We start from the raw sequence: 9,711 nt of genomic DNA, 5'->3' as shown, positions 1-9,711 counted from the left end.
GAGGGTCACTGTCCAGTAAAGGGAGGACCCTGGGGGCTATGGTGGGTTGAACGCCATCCCATCCACCATAGTCCTCGGAGAGAACAGGGGCCATGTTCACTACCAGGACCAGCCCAAGCTGTGCCGTAAGTGTGGTGAACATGGCCACCTTGCAGATGCCTGTCAGAAGGTTGTCTGCATGAAGTGCCGGGAGGTGGGCCACCGCTACGAGGAGTGCACGAACGGAAGGTCGTGCAACCTCTGTGGCGAGCGGTCCCACCTCATCCGCGACTGCCCCTCCTCCTGGGCCAACAGGGCCAAGGCTGGAAGGAGGGAGTGGGCGGCCGCGGACCGGGCTTTCGCGCGCCAGAGGGCTGGAACGGCAGTTGCCGAGGTGGTAGTGGAGGAGCCGGTGGTGGTGGTGGAGGAGGAGGCAGTAGTGGAGCCGTTGGAGGAGGAGGCAGTAGTGGAGCCGGTAGTGGTGGTAGAGGAGACAGTTGTGGAGCCGGTGGTGGTGGCTGTAGTGGAGGGCGTGGAAGGTGCAGTGGTGGAAGAAGTGGGAGGAGAGGACAAAACCCTCCCCACCCCAATCCCCCTGCCCCAGACTAATGTGACCCCTGAAGGAGAAAGGGCCGAGAAAGACGGCTCCGGAGAGATGTTCAGCGAAAGCTCCCCAAGTGGGTCAGACATTATAGGGTCGTTGTCGGAAAGCACCATGGAGACGTTGTCAGAAGGTACGGGAGAGGAGCGGGAGATTCTGAAGGAACACCTCCCCCTACGTAAAAGAAACGCTGAGGAGCTCTCTGACCCCGAACAGGGTGAGGAGAAAAAGGGAAAGGTGGAGTGGGAGAGCTCCCAGGGGGAGGAAGAACCCAGAACCTTCCCCTCCAACTCCTCCAATCAAGTCTCCTTTTTAAGTCCTATTTTAACCTCCTCTCCCTTCCAAACTCCTTTACCCCGGAGGGAGTGAAGATGCTCCCCTGAGGTTTTTGTTTTGGGGTTTTTGTTTGTTAAAAAATACCATTGTTTGAGTTTGAATGAGAAATATGTTTTTGTAAAGAATGAATGGTATTGAACGTAATAAATTATTTTTCAAAAAAAAAAATCTGTTCTTATCAGTTTAGTATCTGATACGTCCCCCATCGGGGGACTACATATTCAATGGATTTTTCGAACAGGGATTCGGAAATGGGGCTTGCTCCGTCCGCTCCACTCATTGACCCGGTATTGCAGTACCTCCGGGAACGGTGCAACACCCGTTGTCAAGGAATAATACAAATGCACAAAGCTATGTAAAACATCTAGCCAGCAGAAGAGAAGGAAAGAAAAAAGAAGAAACATCCAAACTGAAAGGGCTACGCCCCCTTTACTAACTAAACATAAACACTAACTAAACATTTTGGTCAGGATAGTGCGTGTGTGTGTCTCCGTCTCTGTGTCTGTCTGACTTTTTACACACAGCCCTCGAAAAGTTGGAAGAGTGGGTTCGGGAACCACCCGCGGGAACCCGGCCTAGAGTGCACAGAGTGTGTCTCGGGCCCCGACCTCTTGACTTCCATTTGACTCTGGTTTCTCTTCATTATGCACAAGCCTTTCGCCTTTTACTAAAGACTTCCGTGGAGAGAAACCCTTATGAGTTAAACATATTTTTAGAGGGGCTTTGCTTCTGTGAGGGAACACCCCCCTGAAATGGACAAAAATAAATGGGAAGTCATTGGTACTGGACAAACCATATACATGGTGTCCAATACCACTCAATTCGGCGTCGTTTCGTTCAAAGTTGATTGCAAATGCCATATGGCAAATGCCAGGTGTAACACTTTAAAAATCCAATAGGTGGCGAGCGCGCTCCACCGTGGTTTTTCATATTGCAAATGCAACACAAGGCAACATCCAAAAGCAACATTTTGAAAAAGCCATTATTTTTCAAAAACCTAGCAACCCCTTAAAAAAGTGCTTTCTGGACCGTTTTTCGAAATTCTTTCGATTTTTTTTGTCAATTCCACATGTGTAAGAACTGTATGAATGTACTTTTGTCCAAATTTATTATCATATTTTTTTTTTTTACTTGTGCATAAGGCATATGTTTTGTCCATTTGCAATATGATTTCATAGGAAGTCAAAAGTCACTTTTTTTGGCCAAATGCCATAAGAAATGTCCAAATGCAATATGAAAGATTTGAAAATGCCAAATCAGGATGTTAAGTCCATTTGCCATTTACCATCACAAATTTGACATGCCCAAAAATACTGCAGAAATGCAAAATTGACTGGCCTGATGAACACAGGAGTGCCGGGCAGTGATAGTTGTTCCTTTCCATCGCTCGTTGTGTTGATTTCATCATGTCCATTTGGTGATGTTTTTTTCACTATTTAATCATATTGCAAATGCACGTGCATTTGCAATATGTTTCAATGGTCATTTACCATCACGAATTTGTCATGCTCCAAAGTCAAACTATACTTTTGTTTTTTTTACCTGTGCATAAGGCATTTGTTTTGTCCATTTGCAATATGATTTCATAGGAAGTCAAGGTCAAAAGTCACTTTTTTTTGGCCAAATGCCATAAGAAATTTGACATGCTCAAAAATAGTGCAGAAATGCAAAATTGACTGGCCCGATGAACTCGGGATGGCTGGGCAGTGATTCTGGTTCCTCTCCATCGCTTGTTAGGGTCGATTTCAGAATGTCACTTTGGTGATGGTAGCTCACTGTTTAAACATATTGCAAATGGACAAGAGACACCAGCAAGTCACCGTCTCTCAGTCAATTAGATATCGTTCTGACACCAAACTGATACAAACTGACACCAAACCCACTTTTTCCAACTATCACATACTTCAAAACTGGCCCAAAATTCACGAAGCCTTCTGTTCAAACCATAATACAAACGTAAAACACATAGTTACAGTCTAGCTACAGGTCCAGTTCAGATGTTATGTGTAGGCCTAGCTGAGGCAACCCCGAATCCCACGTTTCGGCTCGATAGGTCCTTTGGTCCCCGAGCAAGACCCTAATTGGTGCTGAAAATCCACTTTTTTCCATGCCTTGCTACGGGGTCCTTGAATGAGCAATCGGACAGAAACGTTGGGGTCCGTCTATATGAGCCATGGCAGTCGTAATGCACCTAGTCGTGCGACTCTGGGACATTTCTAAATGTCGTCATTTTCGTGCAAATGTACGAGGCTGTTTCTCTGTCCGAGAACCTTCTAGAGCCACGTAACTCACCACGCACTATCAACCTGAGGTCTAGAACAGGTTTCTAAAGTTTCGGAACTCTAGGTCTGATGGTTCTTTAAATAAACCTCTTGTAAAAAAGGAACCTGGAAGGAGACACAGGAAAGGTACTGAAACACCCCTTTCTTCCCCATATCCCTTAACCTGTAGTGACGCCCACGTTTGGCTGAGAAATTGCCGGGAAATTGCGGTCACCACAACGCCGAAAAATATTCGAAATTAGCTCCATAATATCGACAGAAACATGGCAAACGTTGTTTAGAATCAAGCCTCTAGGTGTTTTTCACAATCCTATTCGATGAAAAATCATTCCTGGCAGTCGGTTTCTCATCCGAGGCAAACGGAAAAATACTGCAGCTGGAGATTACGCAATAATTGCGACGGAGGACACCAAGCGACCACCTGGTAGATGTAGTGTCTTATGGTCAATCTTCCAATGATATGCCTACAAATACGTCACAATGCTGCAGACACCTTGGGGAAAACTTGGAAAAGGTAAGCTGACTCCTAGCTCCTCCACAGCCATATAAGGAGTCATTGCCATGAGGCTGTTTCAAAAAATGCGGCACTTCCTGATTGTATTTTTATCTCGTTTTTTTCTGTAACATCAGTTCTGTGGCACTCACAGACAATATCTTTGCAGTTTTGGAAACGTCAGAGTGTTTTCTTTCCAAAGCTGTCAATTATATGCATAGTCGAGCATCTTTTCGTGACAAAATATCTTGTTTAAAACGGGAACGTTTTTCATCCAAAAATTAAAATAGCGCCCCCTATATCCAATAAGTTAATAATCGATCAAATTGTAGATGGGGCAAACTGTATTCGATAGAGAAAGTATTCTGACCTGCCCCTTTTTCCCTCTTGCATAACTCTCAATAGTGTAAAGTTCTTCCAGGATGTGCCTCTTCTTCGTTTCACCAATGATTAACTTCAACCCAATTCCAAAGACTGGTGACATCCTGTGGCAGTCGTAGGAACTGTAAAATGGGCGCTATCTAATTTCCCTTGGCAAAGACAACTGAGGGTACTGTCAGAGGAATTTTTTATTTTTTATTCTGAACAGTTTTTCCTTGGGGTTTTGCCTGCTACATAAGTTCTGTTATAGTCACAGACATGATTGAACCGGTTTTAGAAACTCCAGAGTGTTTTCTATCCACACCTACTAATCATATGCATATAATATATTCCTGGCATGAGTAGCAGGAAGATAAAATTGTGCATGCTATTTATCCAAAAGTGGAAATGCTGCCCCCTATCTCTAAGAAGTTAACCTCTCTAGGCTATGCGGGACGCTAACATCCAGTGAAATAGCATATCGCAAAGATACTAAATGCACAATTCGTAATATTAAACATTCTTGTAAATACATGTATCTAACATCATTTAAAAGCTTAACTTTCTCTTAATCCAACCGCAGTGTCAGATTTTTAAAATGCTTTTCGGCGAAAGCAATCCTTACGATAATCTGACGACAGTGCGCCACACACACATATTACTAGCATTTTCCAACCAAGCATTAGCGCCACAAAAGTCAGAAATAGCAATAAAATAATAAATTACCTTTGAAGATCTTCTCTTGGCAATACAAAAGGTCCAATCTTCACAATAAATGGTTCGATTAAATCCATTTTTACATTTTGTAAACGGCTTGAGTCATGAATTCTGTATCCTTCACCTTTCAATGAAACATTCGATGCAATTACTCACACTACATTTATCCTCTGTTTATCCTCTGTTTGTTAGTAACACAACCATACATGATGGTTCTTTTGACGGGGCGTATTGACCGAAAGGAACTGATTTGAACACACCAAACAATGACCTCCTGCGCACCAATGATATCACCAGTGCTTCTTTGAATGACTGTATTTCTGCCCAATCACCACTGAACGTCTTGAAATCTAGCTTGGTAGATCGCCAATGAGCTGAGGTAAACGGCAATATCTAATGTTTATATCCGGCAAGACCAGCTCTCGAGCGTAACACAGCCATTCGCCATGGAAATTTCTACCCGAAGGAGACACCTTGTCGAAGCAGTATTGAGTCGAGAACATTTTCTGCTATTTTATTGAAAGAATTATGGCGAGTAAATCTGGAAAATCAAAGGCAAAGTCCAGGTATACAGATCTACATGATATTATTTACGAGATTGATAGAGAAAGTGACCCAGAGTTATAAGAAGATGTATCAGATTGTGAGACAAGTTTGGACTTGGATTTCAGGAGATATTTCTGTATGGATAAGATGCAATTCTCGATTGATAAGTAATTCTCATGCCATTGTTTGAAATTAATAATATCAAATATTATTCATTTGAGTTGGAGATATTTTATTTTACATATTTTTATATATTCAGTAATGAAATGTTTGAAGTGGCTCCACATGGCTCTACATTGTGGGTGTGTGTCTGTCTGTAAATATTAGATGTGTTTTATCTAAACATGGAACGGAACAGAACCTCACCTTAGTTATTTATGTTCCCTACTCTGTATATAATCTGTGTTTCTGTATATATTAGATATTTTTTACATGTATTTTATCTGACATATATATATATATATATATTCAGTAATGAAATGTTTGAAGTGGCTCCACATGGCTCCACATTGTGGGTGTGTGTCTGTCTGTAAATATTAGATGTATTTTATCTAAATATGGAACGGAACAGAACCGTGATTTACGTTCCCTACTCTGCATATAATCTGTGTTTCTGTGTCTTTATTTCACAGTCCCTCCGATTCTGATTGAGAAGAAGAAGAGCTAAACCTGCAATCAGAGAGGAGAAGGGTCATTGGCACTCTGTGCTGGAGGAGGATGTGTTGCCTACACCTCCAGTATTCAGACCGAAAAGGCCATCGGGACCTCAGCTGGATATAACCTCCAAGTACAGTCCCATGCAACTTTTTCAGCTGTTTTTCACCTCGGCAGTTGTTGATTCCCTGGTGTCGAACACAAATAAGTATGGTGCTAAGAAGCAGGCAGGCAAGAAAGAGGGATGGAAGCTGTTAGTGTTCAAATACTGGAGAGTTGAGACCAAATCACGGACGCTGGACAGAGTGGATTTCAGTTGTAACAAAAGACAGTTTTAATGAGTCAGAGATATCTTGTCCCGCAGTTTTACGTGCACGGACCTAGTTCACATAACTCGGCAAGGAGCCAGGTGAAAAAGAGGCCTATACAATGGTTACATACATTTTTATACATAGAATAAAGTAGGTGGAGTCTTGTCGTTTCGGTCTTCTTGACTGGTCGGAGGGTTGGAGGCGGGCCTTGCTCTAGCCAGAGCGGGCCCCATTGGTGCACAGCAAAAGTTCTTTGCTCTTGGGACCGGCCAGTTAGAGGGAGATGAGATGTGTGTTTATATAAGGAAGAGGGGGTCAGTCTTATGGCTGGGTGTATGTGTTCTTATGACGGAATGTCTTTGTTTATATGAGCTATGTGTATGAATATTTATATAACAAATCCCCCTCTTCACGTCTATTAGACGTGAAAACTATAGCATAAAGGTGGCGGTTGCAATCGTGGGTATACATAAGGTGGTGCTCCTAACCTTGTCTGGTTTGCATGGTGGGTCTGTAGGTGTAGTGCTACGTTTGGGACGGGAGTGATTGGAGGGAGTGATATCAGGAAAGGAGTTAGGGACATGTGTAGGGGTTGGTGTATGTGATGTGGCAGGGTGAAATAGTTGTTCAATTAACCATGTGAAAGTCCTAGGGTTACTCCAAATATCAGTATGAATATCACAAATAAGGGACCAGATATCCCCAGCCTCACCCAGAGAGGGAGAAATTTCCCTCTAACTGGGCGAGGTTCCCTTCTCAGGGGAGGCGGAGTTTGATGCCGCATCACCTGAGGAAGGAGTGTCTTCATTTGGAATCGAATTTAGGCCGCTCAAATCAGCTCTGACTTCAGTCAGTGTTCTAGAAGGAATTGGGGCTGGGGTGCAATGTGTAAGGCGGTGTCAAGGTGTGCCTGATTTACCTTTGACCTGGACTGAGTGTGAAGTAACCTCCTTCACTTCGTACGGTCCAGTCCACCTGGGTTCCAGCCACTTTCTCTTGTGGACTGTAACCCTCACCCCGTCACCAACCTTTACCTTCAGTAGTGGCGTGTCCCCCGGCAGCTCCCCCTCCTGGACCTTGTGAACCTGGGTAGAGAGTGCTGCAGAGAGAACCGTCAGTTTTTTCACATAATTAGACATTACAATTTGTTGTACATCAAGGGCGGGCATATGACCTCCCTCCCTTGGTGGACCATGCATGACTCTACCAGTCATTATCCCATGAGGCACATACTTTAGCTATCTTAGCTTTTGCTTTTGGTTTGACGTTCCACCAGATTTTGGGATTGGGGCCTGTACACAGATCCAAATCTGTGGGTTATGCCAAATCTTTCTTCCACCTGTCTCAGGTGTTTGTTAAATGTGAGCCATTTGTCAAATTTGATTTGTCTTGGGATGCCATACCTGGGTATTAGTTTGGTTTGTAGCCACTTAAAAGACTGACCTAGCATCCTCCCCTTTTGTTAGTATTGCCTCTACCCATTTGGAGAACCTATCTACTATGACTAGGAGATAGAGTTTGCCTTTAGATACATTTTCGGGGCCCATGTCGGTGTAGTCTATCCTAATATCCTGAAAACATGCATTAGGTATTACGTATGAGCCCATTGGTGTTTGATATGGTTTCTTTGGGTTGTGTCTGTCACAACCATTGCATTCGTCACAAAATAAATAATCGTCATAAAATAAGTCAGTCATATTTTTTATGTGAGGGTGCCACCAGATGTGCGAGGCCTTTTGGAGGGTCTTTAGTTTGCCTTCGTGTGTGGGGCCATGTGTTTCTCATAAAAGTTCTGGGTCCATCAGTGTGGCCTGCTTCATGGGCATGGGCTGAGTCTGTATAGATATCCAGTCTTTCCTTTTCCTCTGATGAGGACCTGCGTCAATCCGATGATTTCAGCTAATTTGGCCGATGCTGGTTGAGGGATGATGGCTGATTGAAGGGTGCCATCACGAGGTGAGCTGTTTTTTCAATAGCTTTTGCTACTGCAGCAACGTATCTGGAGCATGTTGACTGTCCTACCTCAATGTGGTCAAGTTTGAAGAGTAGTACATCAAGACCCTTCTCTCCCCCTCTTGTTTCTGGAATAGGACGGATGAGGTGAATCCTTCCCTTTCAGAAACATCCAAATGGAACTTGTTCTTGTAGTCAGGTGCAGTCAGAGCTGCTGCCGCTGATAGATCTGTTTTCAGGAATGCTATGGCTGTTGATGCTTCAGCCGTCCAGGCCAGGGGTGCATGGAGGTTCCTTGATCGTAGGATGACCGGTGCTGCCACCCCCTCTGGGCCACACCCAATGGTACAACACCTGATAGGTGGGGTCAGGTGCATCATGTCTTCGTCCCAGTCTGCAGTGTAGAGGCAGTCATCAGTTTCTGTTGCATTGAGTGTGCAATGGATCTCAGCTTGGGGAGTCTTATATGGGTGCAGAGTGTAGATTTGAGCTTTCAGTTGGTTGAACTTAAACTGGATGTGAGGGGTGGCAGGCCCTGTGGGTAGGCATTTTAGCCAGTACACTTCTTGGGCTTCAGACAGTGTGGTCATCGGCAGGAGTGGCATCCTCATCATTCTTACTGGGTGATCAGGTGTTGAAGTGGGAGGGTTGGTTGTAATCTTGCTGCTCCTGCTGCATGTGGCTAGATTCTGGGTGGTTGTATGCTGGCTGTTGCTGATGCATGGGTGTGGGTCCTGGTTGCTGATGTTGCAGAGGTGGGTTTCCCCCACTTCCTCTTGCTCTCCATTGCTGTTGCTGCGGGGAGAGTGGTTTCATGCAATCTCTGGCAAAATGACCGGTAATTCCGCAGTTAAAACACTGGTAATTTCCCCCTCTGTGTTGTCCAGTGTAGGGACCCCGTCGAGCCCATACTGGGTGTTGTTGTTGCAGGATATACTGCTGTGGGGGAGGGTATTGGGGTGGTTGGGCCCCCCTAGTGGCCGTGAGTGAGGCTGCCTGCTGTTGGATCATCTGAGCGACAGTCTGGGCCACTATTTGGGAGATGTCTGTTTTGGTTCCCGGCTCCTTCGTTTCTTCCGCCACCATCTGTTTCTTAGGTTTTTCTCCTTGTTGTGCTTCCTTCAATTGGAGTTTCAGGAGTTGTACCTGGAGGGACTGCACCTGGCTCTCAGCACCCCCTCTTTCCTTGTTGTGCTGGGTCACATGGTGGTGCACATGCCTATTGAATTGGGTCAGAGGAAGTGCAATCAACCCTACCGTTCCTCTGAGTTTGGTTTTAACATCTCCAGGACACCCGTTGACCACCATTTCCTTCCACATGCTGAGTGTGGTATCAGTGTGATCGAATGGTTCTTCGTGGACCGATCTCCATGTGGTCTTAGCCCTGTCCAGGTATGCTGCAGGTTGCTCACCTGGGTTGATTGTAAAGGAGGATAAGGTGGCATGGTTTCTTTCTGTAGGGTATGCTCTCCGTAGAAC

General features: G+C 44.8%; 1 non-coding gene and 1 pseudogene across 1 annotated transcript; both read left to right on the top strand.

Moving 5' to 3' along the window:
- The first annotated feature begins 1,063 nt into the window (after positions 1 to 1,063).
- On the top strand, positions 1,064 to 1,237 carry LOC139403512 (U2 spliceosomal RNA; annotated as a pseudogene).
- Positions 1,238 to 1,539: 302 nt separating this feature from the next.
- LOC139403537 (U5 spliceosomal RNA) lies at positions 1,540 to 1,657 on the top strand. Its single transcript, XR_011633531.1, has one exon. It is a non-coding gene; the product is annotated as a U5 spliceosomal RNA (small nuclear RNA).
- The last annotated feature ends 8,054 nt before the right edge of the window (positions 1,658 to 9,711 follow it).

Source organism: Oncorhynchus clarkii, unplaced genomic scaffold (assembly GCF_045791955.1).
Source record: "Oncorhynchus clarkii lewisi isolate Uvic-CL-2024 unplaced genomic scaffold, UVic_Ocla_1.0 unplaced_contig_2042_pilon_pilon, whole genome shotgun sequence".
Lineage (NCBI taxonomy): Eukaryota > Metazoa > Chordata > Actinopteri > Salmoniformes > Salmonidae > Oncorhynchus > Oncorhynchus clarkii.
This window is presented reverse-complemented; position numbering and strand designations above follow the sequence as displayed.